Source organism: Leptinotarsa decemlineata, unplaced genomic scaffold, assembly GCF_025532065.1.
Source record: "Leptinotarsa decemlineata unplaced genomic scaffold, Ldec_3_MD MMD2_tig00000690_RagTag_RagTag, whole genome shotgun sequence".
Lineage (NCBI taxonomy): Eukaryota > Metazoa > Arthropoda > Insecta > Coleoptera > Chrysomelidae > Leptinotarsa > Leptinotarsa decemlineata.
The window spans coordinates 2,507,622-2,524,132 of record NW_027412554.1 but is presented as its reverse complement, the minus strand read 5'-3'; the positions used below and the strand labels follow the sequence as shown (position 1 = coordinate 2,524,132).

The 16,511-nt window shown below is 34.2% G+C and overlaps 1 protein-coding gene across 3 annotated transcripts in view; it reads right to left on the bottom strand.

Moving 5' to 3' along the window:
• The window catches only part of LOC111515381 (uncharacterized), a 239,453-nt gene that overhangs the window by 115,307 nt on the left and 107,635 nt on the right, over window positions 1-16,511 (bottom strand). The window lies entirely within an intron of this gene.

Below are 16,511 nucleotides of genomic sequence, written 5' to 3'. Positions count from 1 at the left end.
TACATCGAAAGTAATGTGAGCGTATCGCTATGCTGGATGATTTGAACTTCTGTGATTATTATCGAGGTGTTTTCAACATAATACAATCATTTTTACGTGAAAATAAAACAAATTTGACTTTGGAAAAAATTATAGGTTTCTTTCAAGCCTCAGCTTTAGAAAGTCTTATATCAATTTGTGCGTATACAATAATAAATAGTATACAACAACTGGAATACTCAAACATATTCTTGTTTGCAGTCAATTCTTGCAGAGCTGATGGACTTCTACCGCTGTTGGAAAGTTTCAGAGTAACACACACCTATCTACTATATTCAAACTAAGACTAAATTTTTCGATGATTCACATCAATAAAAAAAATCCAAAAGATAACCTCATTTCAAGCTATATTGCCCCCAAGGTAAAGTGTCAGATGATTTGGGGATTAATTTTCGTTTATCGTCATGTGGACTCGAGCTTATTTTCATCTGCATGACACTGAAAACGTTGTGAGCGTATGACCGAATAGTAAACCTTTCACGTATTTTTTCCTTAAAATTTCTGAGACAATCGATATAATCTTTGGAATTAACTTTATTTTTGACTACATTACATCGAATTTCCTTTGATTTTTTGATAACTTTTCTACCCTGCACTTTGTAGGTGTACATTTTGTAACGTGACCCTGCAAAGTGCTTGATGATTTTTATCATTAACTTCATCTTTCATAACCCAGGAACATTTTTATTTACAAATGGAATTTGAAACATATTATCGGACGAATAATCGGAGTATTCAAATTTTGATAGGTTCTTTTTAATGAGTTCTGAACAGACATCCTCACACGTTATTTCGTAAATGTATCGTATCTGTATGCAATTTTCTATACCTGAAGTGGACACCATAAAATCGTAATGGAAATCAAACATGCATGTTATTGAAATATCCAATATTGTCAATCCGATGTTCAAAGGTTCATTGCATACAAGTTCAGTCTTTCTTAATTCACTAGCCACCAAGTCTATATCGAAAACGGTTCGACTTCGGTCATTGCTTTACGAATGTTGATAAAACATATTTATTTTTGTTTGAAGTTACATTGAGAAAAACAATTATGACAGAGTCGGAAGTGGCTTATAAGTGTAGTGGCGTTGACGTTTGAGAGATGAGTCGGGTGCACTTGGAATGATATGAGAACAAAATTGGGTATACAGAGTGTTGTTTCAAAACACATCAATCAAAGCGAAAAAACATGATCGCCATGAGATTATTTGAAAGATACTGTGTTGTTAAATAAAAGAAATGTGGAAAATGTTGTGAAAAGTAAGTATGAAAGTTAGTGGAGCGAAATGGTGCAGGTGTTTGTAGTGGCAGACCCAGGACGGAGATATAAACTGCCTAGGAACCTATACGACTGTATTTCAAGAGGAAATTTATGCTATTGAATTGTGTGCGAAGAGATTGGAAGGATCCAACCTCATACACAAGTCAATGAAAATTTTCTCGGACAGTCAAGCGGCTTGGGAGCTCTTGGCTCCTACCGAGCAAAGTATAAATTGCCAAAAAAATGGCTCTCTCCGATTATTTATTAGCAATGACTTTAAAGAAAAAAACATGGTGTCTGCTTGTCAAAAAATCATAAGGTATACAGGGTGTTGTTTTACATGCGTTTCAACCGTTTTGCGTATGTTTATTCGTTATCGTTTCGTCGTCATTATCTCTGGTCATTTTCAGGCCTCCGATAGGAGTAGCGTATGTAAGAGTGAGAAGATGCAATTTGTGTATGAGAGAAAAGGTGATTACATCAGTGTAATTGTAGCATAAAACATATATTTATGCATATATCTGGGCCTGACGTTTTTAACACTTATCGGGAAGGAATTATTCATCATCATGATGTTGCGGCATCATGTATTGTTGAGGAATATTTTTAATTCGAGTGACCTCTGTGTCTGTATTACTGATATATGCAAGAAAATATTGGAGGTGTCATCCAACGAATGAAATATTCCTAAATAATAAAACCAGCCTACTGATTGAATATGGAAACTACAAAAGTTGTAAGAAGTAAAATTTTTAATATTTCAAGTGTAGATAGTAGTTGAAAAGTAACAACAAAAAAAACTGCAGAACCCAATACTATACACGAATGTCAATACAATATTCTAGCAGATAAATTTTTTAAAAAATTCCACAACCAAATGTCTGAAAATTGATGGAAAAAAATAGTAGTACATTCTTCAACAATTACAATATGAAAATTGTTAAAAAAAATCACAACTCCACTACAAAATGTTTTGAAAATGAATAGATTCAATTCGCGTCGTGGTGAAAACCAAATAAGTAGTTGTTTTCTGACGATTATTTACCGTTATAAGCCTATGTTGTAGGTGTATATGAGAGTAAAAGAGAGAAAAATATTATTATTATTATTACAAAACAAGTTTTGAAAAAATTTATGAAAATCAAGTATTATGAACGCTCATGAGGAAAAATATTTTTATTATAAAGTTCAGAAACAAACACCATCATTGACCGCAAGCATCATCCGGTTATTATTGATAAAATGCATGTATTGAATCATTTTTTAACTTGAAGATATCATAATCGCATTCAGATGCGATGTATAGAGAATATTTAGAATTGTAGCAAATCATTATATTTTGTCTGATTCTCCTCTCACTCGGGCTGGTTATTGTATACGAATTAAAGGCATATATTTGAAACATTGTTCGAAGTATTTTTCTTATCACGTTGAAGGTTATGGCAGTGCAGTGAATTTTAGTGTTCTAATACATCAGAGACTTTTATGGAATTTAAGGTATATATATATATATATATATATACCTTCGTTACCAAGTAACGGGCTCTCGAAGTTACAAAATGAAAAATGTTTTTCTTTGATAACTTTTCAAGTGAATATTCAAAATCATCCAAATTTTGGTAATTGACTAAACAAATGAATTCCTTCGATGAACTTTCATGCAGGAGTCAGTTGTTTTGCTACAAAGTCAGGAACGGAGTACCCTCGATGGTCCACACCCCAAAACTTTGAAATGACAGATATTTTTCAATATTTTTCAACAAATTAAGGTTACTTGGACAATTTTATGAATAAAAGTACTCGTGTGGAAAGTCGATCGGAGCAAAGAGTCTTGATAAAAATGTAGTTTCACTCGACGACATCAAACCCGCTCGTCCACCATTATTTGAAATGAATAATTATCAAAGCAGAAATAATAATGGTTAATTCAACAACATTTATCCTGAGATGTCTACCATTATTCGAAAATATTAGTTTTTAAGGAAAATGGAAATGATAGGTAAAATGTTCATAACGAATTTTTATAATGCAAACACGTTTAACTAACGAAACTCAAGAGCCTCAAGAGCAAACAGAAATGAAAAATCCGCTACAGAAACTGCTCGATATGACCACCTTCTCTCTCTATACATTTTCTTAGTCTGCGAAGACACCCTCTCTGTACTTGAAATAGCATCTCTTGTGTGAATAGGTGTAGCGTAAACAAGGTTTTTTAGATGCCCCCACAGAAAGAAATCCAATGGATTTAAATCCGGAGACCGCGATGGCCATGAATATGGCCCACCTCTACCAATCCATCTATTGTGGAAAATATGGTTCAGATGGTCACGCACAATCAAACTAAAATGAGGAGGAGCGCCATCATGCATAAACCACATATCTCTTCGGGTTTGCAATGGAACATGTTCCAAAAGTCCATTCAAATTGTTCTGAATGAACTCCAAATAACGTTCTCCATTCAATCGGTCCTGTAGAACGAATGGTCCTATAAGATGGTTTCCTATGATACCAGCCCAAACATTCACGTTGAATTTCCGTTGGTGTTTGGTTTGCAATATCCCATGGGGATTTTCTTCGGCCCATATATGGAGATTATGAGAGTTGATAACTCCATCTCTACTGAAACCTGCTTCATCAGTGAATAAAACTCGATTAATAAAAGTCATATCCTCTCTTTGCCTATCCATGAACCAATTGGCATTTTCCAGTCGTGCTGGAAAATCTTGAGGTGTCATGGCATGTACCTTATGGATGTGAAATGGGTGGAGCAGTTGTTCCCTAATTATTCTATGAATAGTGGACTTGGATGTATGGAACTGTTCTGATAGATTTCTGATGCTCATTGAAGGATCATCAGCGACGGCTTTCAAAATATTTTCCTCCAATACAACGGTACCTACAGTCCTAGGAGCGCTCTCACCACCTCGTTTTGGCAAAACTCTACCTACAATAATATCGAAATAAAACAACGTGCTCAAATTAATTATCAATTATTACATACCTGTCTCCCTCAAGCTGCGATCGACACGCTCGAATGTTTCTCTTGACGGTACCGTTCGATTGGGAAAATGCTCGGAATACAGACGACGAGCTTCTGCAGCATTACAAAATGCTCGTCCATAAAATACATGCATATCTGCATATTCATTGAATGTAAACTGTTCGGCCATATCAAAAAAATTCAAAATATCCTATAGAATATTGACAATACAATGATAGTCATATGACAACGCACCACTCAACAAAACAAAATCGCATTCCAGTTTCTCATTTTTCATCAAAACTTTCTAAAAGGTTTTTTTGTCAACATCTGTGAAAGAAATGGAACATAATTATTCCCTGGATATTTTTCACCTGATCATGTGCAGCCGTTTTTGTAGTTCATTCGTTTGCTTTTTATTAGTATAGTAAATATTTTTTCCGATGTGCGTTTTTTCAGCTAAATTTAGATTCGTGTTAAAGAATTTCTCCCATAAAATTATAATTATCAGTGAAACTCCTCAACAGTTTAGCTGTGAAGAAGAATTTGAAACATTCGAATGTTGAGTTTCATGAGATTCAGATAACTGATCAACACGAAACGTGATTATTCCACACGTATTATGTACATACAAAATATGGAATGAATTCGATATTTTATAGTAGAGTAGCTTGTCAGTTTAAAAACACCACGAATCTACAGAACTTGATATTTCTTTTGAAAAAATATCTGCTATCACAATTGTGACTTAAACTTCCATATAGGTACTGTACTTTTTGTTTACGACTTCATTTTAGCATACTTTGTATTATTCCTGTTATAAATGTTGTTGAATTAACGTTATCATTATTATTTCTGCTTTGATAATTATTCATTTCAAATAATGGTGGACGAGCGGGTTTGATGTCGTCGAGTAGAACTACATTTTTATCAAGACTCGTTGCTCCGATCGAATTTCCACACGAGTACTTTTATTCATAAAATTGTCCAAGTAACCTTATTTTGTTGAAAAATATTGAAAAATATCTGTCATTTCAAAGTTTTGGGGTGTGGACCATCGGGGGTAGTCCGTTCCTGACTTTGTAGCAAAACAACTGACTCCTGCATGAAAGCTCATCGACGGAATTCATTTGTTTAGTCAATTACCAAAATTTGGATGATTTTGAATATTCACTTGAAAAGTTATCAAAGAAAAAAATTTTTCATTTTGTAACTTCGAGGGCCCGTAACTTGGTTACGAAGACTTTTAGGAAAAAAAGTTGAAGTACTGGTACTGAAATATGAAGTACTGGTGATATTTTGACCCCATCTATACATTCCCGAGAGGAAAAGAGGAAGTCCAGGGACACCCTGTATATATATATATATATATATATATATATATATATATATAATATATATATATATATATATATATATATATATACAGGTAGCGATTTGAATGACTGTTCATCAAACTTCAGCCAGGTATTGTTGAAAACTGATAGGATAATTGAATGAACATTAGAAAAAATCGTGGCAAAAATGTCTATTGATATACTTACACAACTCAGCTACAGTCTCCAATATATGCTCAAACGTGGATGTTTTTGAGTGAACACATATTTTCCGATGCAGACAAATTTACGTGGAATTTCACGACACTTTGTTGAAGTAAACGAGAATACAATAATGATAAAAAACTTTTGAAACAAGCTTTCATGTAAGTGTCCTAAAAAGATCAAAATGAAATTTTAAATCATATTAACCACATTCATTTATGACTTTACAGAATTGAGAGAATAATGAGAGCTTATCGCGATGCCTAGAAGAAATGTCTATATATTCAGTCAGATGAAATTTAAATTAAGAAACATTCTCACAGATCAACTAGGTACTGCAATGAAAAAGTTATTCAAGGTTGAAGTTCCACATTTTAAGCATTCACGACACTTTTATTCATGAATTGCTTACAAGTTTAGTAGGTGCCTACCTAAGTACAAAATTTCAATTACAAATTGAAATTATCGCGACAAGCTTTTATTATAATTTCAATTCTGGCTCCCTAATCTGGTCACCTATATACAATGTGTATATACAGCAACTCGAATCTTGTCAAAGAATCTTTATGAAATACATGGCTTACAAACTGGATGGAGCTTACCCATCCCAAGGAATTGATAATAGAGTGTTGCTAAATAGATTTGCCCTCTTATCCTTAGAAAACAGAAGAACATATTGTGCCTGTATCTTCATATATAAATTGATTCATAATCTGGTTGACTGCCCTGATTTGTTATCTCAACTAGATTTTCACGTACCGAGACGAAGTAGTAGAAACGATTTTTTTTTTCTATTTGCTTTTGCCTAGGATCAACGTGTTAATAAAATCTCCAGTTCATAACATCTGTAAAATTTATAATAGTTTCTATTCAGAATGTAATATTTTTGTTGTTCCATTTGGACGCTTCAAGTATATAATTCGTAACGTAACAAGCTATTTTCTATGCAAGTCGAACTAGAATCTAATTTCAACTCATAAGTGGAATACTGTGTTTGAACTCTCTGCACACTTGTGATGTACTGTTTGGAACCTTTGGTGTAGTAATGAATATTACTGGAGTTTTTTCCCAACACTAAATCGTTATTTTTAGGCAATTGTGAAACTAATTTTATATAGCTGTAACATTTAAACATACATAAGGACATATTGTAAAATAATAGAAAGGCCAGTTGTAAAATTAATTTAGGGTGGTACACTTGTATGGGTGGTATTACTGATTACCTACCTGTATGATGTACCTGATTAGTATAAGTAGCTTTAGTTTTGAGTAGTCTTAGTTTTATCTTCCTCTTAAAGATGATCACCTGGTGATCGAAACACGTGTCGAGGTGTGAAAATAACGATTTGGTGTTGGGAAAAAACTCCAGTAATATTCTCTGCACACTGCCAATTCTATTAGAATTATACAGTATATATATATACATATATATATATATATATATATATATATATATATATATATATATATATATATATATATATATATACAAATCAAAAACAATTAGTGGACATAAAAAAAGGGGGGGCAAACCGCGGACACGTGTTTCTTGGCCTCATCAGCGCGGTTCAGCCAAGTGTAAAGGTGGGTAACACTTGTTTGCCGAAAGCAGGAAATAACACATATGCACGGAGTCAACAACAGGAGCCAACCGCACATTTGTGGTTCCAGTTAGAAGACCTAGAATTCCCAGGCTTGCCCCCCCTTTTTGGAGTGTTATGTCCACTAATTGTTTCTTTTTTGATTTTTATATCATACACACTCGATAAAATCTATATAAATCTATATATATATATATATATATATATATATATATATATATATATATATATATATATATATATATATATATATATATATATATATATATATATATATAATCGATAGTTATCGATCAATACGAAAGTCCATCTATTAAACGGAGAGTACTTCAACAGAAAAACTTAAGGAACGGGGAGACTATTATTAGGATAAACTATATTCTATAGAAGTAGGTAGGTACCCACTCCTCCGGCATACCTTATAGAAAAATTAGCTTATTATATGTCTTAGTCTATTCATTTCATTGATGGCGTCATTATTACATGGCCGAGTCCCAGTTAATTTGTAACAGTTTAATTTTTCTATTAGGAGGCCTTTGGCGTTTCAAGTTAACGCTTTCATTGGCAAGTTTTTCATTTAGTTTCAATTCCACTTTCTCTAACCTTCTTTTCCTTTGTGTTGATGTTTCTTTATTTCCCATAATGTTCCCACGAGTACCGAAGAGATACTTGTCAACCCTCTCAGAGCTTCGTTTTCATTTAGTTCCAATTCCTCTTTCTTTAACCTTCTTTTCCTTTGTGTTGATGTTTCTTTATTTCCCATAGTGTTCCCACGAGTACCGAAAAAATATTTGTCAACCCTCTCAGAGCTTCGTTTAGCAGGGTAAGAGCTAATATACAACAGGGTGCACTCCGGTGCCCTGAGGTAGTACGTTCACATCATTTTACACCCTGATGCAACTCAGTCCTCGGCACGGCCTCACCTTGACTTGTATGGTAATTTGGTGAAAGATACTCGTGCCTGACGAAACACCGTTCCGGGTTTGATTTTGGAGTTTTCCTTCTCTTAGACGGGTTGCAGACCAATGCTAATGACGCCCATCTCACCAAATTACACAAGTCATGGTATGCCTCTTGTGCCGGTTGCTCACATTGCGTGATGGACCCTCTTACTCTGGGAACTTAGAGGGTAATAGATGATATTTTTTTACAATGCAAATAAATATGGGTTCTCACAACCTACTACACCATCTACGGTCTTCTTTTTAGAGTCGGGAAGTAGGTATTTAAAGGTAAAAGCTCGATTTAATTTTTTTTCTACAAATATATTTTTTTATTGTAGCCAACCCTGGATGTGGCATCTATTTCATGGTGGGCCTACCAACTGCCTATCATAAACGATCAATGTACAAAAGTTCGTGTCCCTGCTATTTACCGCTGAGGAGATCTCACGTACGGAGCCGATCGTGGCAGCATCAGGTAACGTTTATGATTAACATGCATTGTCACTGGTTCTGGACCAGCATGCAAATTTCAGGTCAATCGGATACCGGGAAGTGGGTCAAATTAAACTTGCAAGATTTGGTAACATACATACAAGTAGAATTAAATAAAAGCTTTCAAAAAAATAGGAGGTTATGTTCATGGACTTCCACATATTGAAAGCATGAACATGGTATTTCGCAAGAATCGATTTTATTGATATTTTTATAGTATAAATTATTTCATTATGGTATGTCACAAGGATCAATTACATAGGGAATTGTGGCGTACCACTTCTTAAAATATTTTTACGAATGTTGTTTATAAATTAGTTTACAAACATTGTTATAGTATAAATTATTTCATCTTGATATACCGCCAGGTTCAATTATATAGGTGAATTGTAGTGTACCATAGTATTTTCGAAAATATTGGGTTATATCTTTTAATGGAGATGAAAATCGAAATGATGTACTCTGATGATGAATAAACGGAAATAATAGGGCTATAGCTGAGGAGTGGGGAGTGAAAAAGGTGAAATGCGGACGCATAAATATTTATGAAAAATTCAACTGAGGAAAGGAACACTGAATTATATTTTTCATTTTTATCCCTATATCATTTCGAAGAGTGTACGTAACAAATTTTCAAGAAGCTGTTTATCTTTTTCAAGCGATGCAAAGGCAATGAACGCAATAGATTCGACGGTTTCATAATCACAATTTGTGTTAAATTTGCTAATCGGCAAAGGCATCAATCATTACGAGTAATTTCTGTATTTTTTCAAACATTTTCGAAATCTTTTTTGTGTCTTTTGAATTTTGAAAAGTCAGAATTAGGACATTATACTCTTAGTAATCCATGAGACAATTGTTTAATTTTATCAGTTTTCACCATCAAGGAAATTTTATATTCACCAGTTTTACTCAGCGACGACAACATTTTTTCATAATTTCATTTTGTAAATTCGATAGCCTCAGGTTTTTTTGAATGTGTTAGAAAAAGCTGCCTTTCCCTAATAAAAGTTAGGTATAAACAATGGTTTTCATCTAGAGAAATTGTTACTTGAAGGTTATTAAAGAACTGTATTTTATGGTTGTTTATGTTTTTTACACATCCTTTTAGCTAACTATTATTCAAGGCAATTTTAAAAAACCAAAATTTGGACATGATACTAGCCACATGAATTTTTGTTTCAATCCAACATTTTTCATTGTTCAGTTCAAACATATTTATTGAATTATTGTCACTCCAACAAGTCTATAATGCGTAACTGCATCAAGTCGTGTTTCAACGCAACATTTTTTCTCTGCTTCGTTCGAAAATATCTATTGCTGGATTCCATTCATATAAAATCGTGTTCAATACTTTTTTGATTGTTTAGTACGCAAAAAACTGGTTTCTTCACCGCGCATATATTGAATGTCGTGTTATCGGACATATTGACTGCAACTAAATTATTTTCATTTTGAGTTGGTGTGGCATAACCGCCACATACTCAACCAACTGCGCTTAGCGTAAATGATACATAGTACGCCGAACCAAACCATGCTGAACAAAGCGTAACTGCGCAACACCAACCAAACTATACTGCGCTCGTTGAGGGTAGTGGTTGGCCGTTTTAATTTTGACACAAAGTCGAAATATCATCGTCTCCATTAATTTGAATCATATATAAAAATTATTGATCATCGTTATATGTTAACATAATTATTGAAAACTCATTAGTGAATGCTATTTCAAATCGCCAGGTAATATTCAGTACAATCACTCCTTATAAATGTAGGCTACTCATTCGAGGGAATGTGTTGCGTATGTTTTTTGTAGTTTTACGAATGAAATATATCAATAAAAATGTTCTGAACTGAAAAAAAAGGTATGTAAGAATGAACTCTTTGCGTACTAAACGATGAAATGATGTATTATAAGACACGTTGCACACATTGAGGGATCAGACGTTGCAAACTGAGGTCCTCATCATCCTTCAGTCGCCATGTTTTTTGCGGACGTCCTGTATACGTCGTTTTTCATTGGGATTGCACGTTGCCCTCTTTCTTGGAACATCCTGTATATGATTTTTTTCACAATGAAACATTCTGTATACGTTTTCAAATGAGTCGTTCTGTATATTATTTTTTCAAACACCTAGATGCAGTCATGTTTTTCTGGAATTATGTATTTTGATACATCATGTAGACATTGAGAAATCGCACGTTGAAAACTGAGTTCCTAGTCACCTTATATTATCATTTTATTTTTTTAACGTTGTATTTTGAAACACCTTGTATAATTTTTTTAATAAACGTCAATGAAAGATCCTGTATACATTTTTTCAATAGGTCATGCTTTATAATTTTCTCTCGAATACTTTAATGCGACATCCTACACAATTTTTAGTTGAACAAACAAAAATATTGTATGAAAGATTGAACTCTTTGCGTACTGAATGATAGAAAATGCATTGAACACGATTTTATATGGATGGAATTTAGCAATAGATATTTTCGAACGAAGCAGAGAAAAAAGTTGCATTGAAACACGATTTTGGTGCAGTTACGCATTATAGACTTATTGGAGTGAAAATAATTCAATAAAAATGTTTGAAATAAACAATGAAAAATGTGATATTGAAACACAACTTCATGTGGATAGTATCATGCCCAAATTTCGAGTTTTTCAAAATTGCATTGAATAATCGTTAGCTAAAAGGATGTGTAAAAAACATAAACAACTATAAAATACAGTTCTTTAATAACCTTCAAGTAACAATTTCTCTAGATGAAAACCATTGTTTATACCTAACTTTTATTAGGGAAAGGCAGCTTTTTCTAACACATTCAGTAAAAACCTCAAGCTATCGAATTTACAAAATGGATTTATGAACAAATTTTGTCGTCCCTGTGTAAAACTGGTGATTATAAAATTTCCTTGAATGTAAAAAATGATAAAATTAAACAATTGTCCCATGGATTACTAAGAGTTTAACAAATTCAAAAGTAACACGGAAAAGATATAACGTTTCGGTTACTTATTTGATCATCAGAGAACGAATCTTATGTTCCTCGTTTTAACCTTTTCAGCCCCCATTAAAAGTTGTAATCCAATATTTTCGAAAATACTATGGCACACTACAATTCACCTATGTAATGGATTCTTGCGGCATATCAAAATGACATAATTAATACTATAAAATACCCATGGAACTGATCTTTTGAATATACCGCCCTTGTAATTTATAAAAAAATATAATGAAAACTGATTAACCACAATTCACTTATGTAATTGAACCTTGTGACATACCATAATGAAATAATTTATACTATAGAAATATCAATAAAACCGATTCTTGCGAAATACCATGTTCATGCTTTCAATATGTGGTAGTTGATGAACATAGCCTCCTATTTTTTTCTCGTTTCGTGAAATTTCACGTACATTTATCTGCATCGAAAAATATGTGTTCACTCAAAAACTTCAACATTTGAGAGACTGTAGCTGGTTGTGTAAGCATATCAGTAGACATTTTTGCCACGATTTTTTCTAATATTTATTCAATTATCCAGTTTTCAACAATACCAGGTTGAAGTTTGATGAACAGTCATTCAAACTGCTACCTGTATATATACAGTTGTAAATTTACCTTAAATTCAATGAAAATTTCTTCTCTGATGTATTAGAACACTGCACTGCTATAACCTTCAACGTGATAAAAAAAACGTCGGGCCCAGATATATGCATAAATACATGTTGGCAAGTTTTTGAAAGTTACTCTTTTGATGAGTATTGAGTATTGTTTTATTCCACAAACAAGTTTTAGACTACTATTATATGTCGATTAGGCCGGAATTATATGCCGCTCGCACAAGTTTCTCAACTTCTGAGAGCTGTCGTTCGTATGGGGGCGACAGTTGATTAACGGAAAAACATTCGTATGGGGGCGACAGTTGATTAACGGAAAAACATATTTTGAACAGATTTTTAAACAGATTCAATATTCAGTTTTCCCCAAAAACTATAATAACTTGTAGTCAAAATTATTATTTATCATGCAAATCCAAAGGTCTTATTTATTTCAATGACAAATTACGAGTGACCATTGTTTTTTCCTCTTAATGGTATTCATCTTCTGATGATGCTTACTTGATTAGCGAAACACTCGTTGAGAGACCGTAAATGACAGATGACTGTCATATTGAAACATGAAAATGTGGCCCAATGCCTTCCGGCCATCATCTTTGTTTTTTCTTTGTATAGACATTCTGCATTCCTTTCATTTGACGTGCTGCACGTTGAGATCCAACTATTATTGACGAAGATGCAGATAGTGCCCTTCTGGGCGGTATCTTTGTTTCTTCTTTGTCGATACATTCTGCAATCTTTTCCCTTTCATTTGATGTACTGCACGAAACGATCCATTTATTATTAACCGAGATGTGACTTAGTGCCCTTCTGACATATTGCGCCATATTTGTATTTACTTTTTCGATACATTCTGCATTCCTTTCCCTATCATTTGATGTGCTGCACGTTGAGATACAACTATTGTTAACGAAGATGTGACTTAGTGCCCTTCTGACATGTTGCGCCATCTTTGTTTTCACTTCGTTGATACATTCTGCATTTCTTTTCTTTTTATTTGATGTGTTGTGCGTTGAGATCCAACTATTATTAACGAAGATGTGACTTAGTGCCCTCAGTGCCATGTTGCGTCATCTTTGTTTTTACTTTGTTGATACATTCAGCATTCCTTTCCCGTTCATTTGATGTGCTGCACGTTGCAATCTGGATAATATTAACGAAGATGTGACTCAGTGTCCTTCTAGCCGCCATCTTTGTTTTTTCTTTGTCAATTAATTCTGAATCCCTTTCCCTTCCATTCAACGTGCTGTACGCGACGGTCCGATTATTATTAATGAAAATGTGGCTTAATACCCTTTTAGTATATCACATCTTTAATTTTTTCCCTATTTTACACTGATGTAATAACCTCTCCTCTCATACACAAAGTGCATCTTCTCACCCTTAGATACGCCACACAAGGTTCCTATCGGAGGCCTGAAAATGACCAGACTAAAAATGACGACTAAACGATAAAGAATGAACGTACGCAAACGGTTGAAACGTATGTAAAACACCACCCTGTATACCTTATGATTTTTCGACAAGCAGTCGCCATGTTTTTTATTTAATGTCACTGCCAATAAATAATCGGGGAGAGCCGTTTTTTTGGCAAGAGCTTCCAATGCCGCTTGACTGTCCGAGAAAAGTATTATCGACTTGTGTATGAGTGTGGATTCTTCCAATCTCTCCGCACATAATTCAAAAGCGTATATTTCCGCCTAAAATACAGTCGCATATGTTCCTAGGCAGGTTGATATCTCCTTCCTGGGTCTGCCACTACAAACACTTGCACCATTTCGCTCCACTAACTTTCATACTTACTTTTCACAACACTCCCCACATTTCTTTCATTTTACAACACAATATCTTTCAAATAATCTCATGGCAATCATGTTTTTTCGCTTTGATTGATGTGTTTTGAAGCAACACCCTATATATCCAATTTTGTTCTCATAGACCGCGAGCTCGTGACAGAAATTTTGACCCAATTTTTTACCGTCTGCCTTTTTCAGAGGAAATATTTACAGCCACAAGCAACAGTATTATGTGTTGAACGAATTTTTTTCCCATGTTACACATGCTTTAACGTCAACTCTAGTTTGCATAAAAAAAAGCTTCTTTGACCAACATTTTACCGTCTGCCATTCATGCGACCGGAAAGCTAGGTTACACAACCCACAGATAAAATAATTGGCAGACGGTTATATGGTGTTCCGGCTAAAACATGAATTTTTTATTCAACCAAAAAAATGGTTAACTAAAATCAATTTTTTACCGTCTGCCAAGCACAAACTTAGACTAACAGTAGTATGAAATGAACGAATTTTCACAAGGGAGACGGTTTGCCGGTGTATCAATAACTTATAGGCATTAGTTAATTAACAATTTTTTTACAGTGTCTTTGAATCATTTTTTACCGTCAGCCTCTTGAATGTAATGAAGTTCCATAATTGAAATGTCCTGCGACAACTGTTGTCATACAAATTGGCAATGTTTTAAGTATAGGCAGACGCGAATGAACGTGCAAAAAAAATTAATAACTTTTGCCAACATTTCAAAGTCTGCCATTGTTTCCTTGCAATATATATGATTCTTAAGTAGACGAATTCTCAATTGGCAGACAAATTGACCGTGTTTATACAACTGAAAAAATATTTTTTCATTTGTTTAAAATAGTGATAACTTTGACCAAAGTTTTAACGTCTGTCATTGTTTCCTTGCAATATATATGATTATAAAGTAGACTAATTGTCAATTGGCAGACGAATTAACCGTGTTTATACAAGTGAAAAATATTTTTTAATTTGCAAAAAAAAACATAATAACTTTGACCAACGTTTTACCGTCTGCCATTGTTTCCGTGCAATATATGATTATTGAACAGACGAACTGTCAATTGACAGACGAATAGACCGTGTTTAGAAGAGAGTGGTAGACAATTTGTGATGACACAAGTGTCAACGGTAATTCACAATAAGCATCACTATCAACACTAACGGTAGTTAGATATTGAAAGTGAAGATGGGCTGACGTAAGTGCGCCACGTGACTGGGTGGTCCGTCTCGTTGAGGGATACGCCTGGTCGTCTTTCTGCCTGAATTATTTATGTCGACGATGTTCTGAGATGCAGAAGCGTGCGCTCTGATTAGATGGCGAGCTGCGTGACAGTTTGAAGACACTACATGACAATTTGGTACACTTTGGTTAACCGCTAGGTGACAGGACACCACGTGACAATTTGTTGCACTCTGGTTGCCTGGGCGAGCTGAGAGGCAACCTGACTGGTGTGATAACGTCAGACTATGCCGGAATTAGGGCAAAATCTACTACATATTTACACAAATATCATTAAGCTTTTCGAATTTGGAAATTTGATGTAAGTCCAGTGAAGTACTTAGCCCTCTAGTATTCAAAAGTGTAGAATAGTGTGGACATTTTCACACTCTTTGTGGATGTTTTGCTACAGAATACAAGACGCTAATAATACTCCAAGAAAAGCATATTTCGTCATCGTTTTGTACATTGATGTATGCTTTCTTCCTTGAAATTTCTTGCCGCAGTGAAATGAAAGAAGAACCGTTACCAATGACATGTTTATTTATTGCTACTTCCAACAAAAAAAAATTACTCAAAGCCCACCCCGACTGTTCTACGAATTCGCCTAACTTATTCATCCACATCCACAGCGTCTTCATTGTACCAAGCAGCCAAGTCCGTACCTGAATCGATAACTTCATTTGGCGTACTGAAACATTTCGATCAACAATTTCCCCATCATTTGATTGTTTAATAAAATCTCCTGAAAATAGTTAATTCACTTTGAGACATGGCATTTGCCTTGAAATTTTGTAAATTTCACGTTTGAATAATGAAAAAGCATCGCCTAGAAACTCTTTATGAGGTGAATTGATATCATCCCCGTTGTTACTCAACTATTGAAAACATTTGTGATGCACTGTTTGGAACCTTTGGTGTAGTAATGAATATTACTGGAATGTTTTTCCAACACCAAACCGTTATTTTAACACTTCGACACGTGTTTC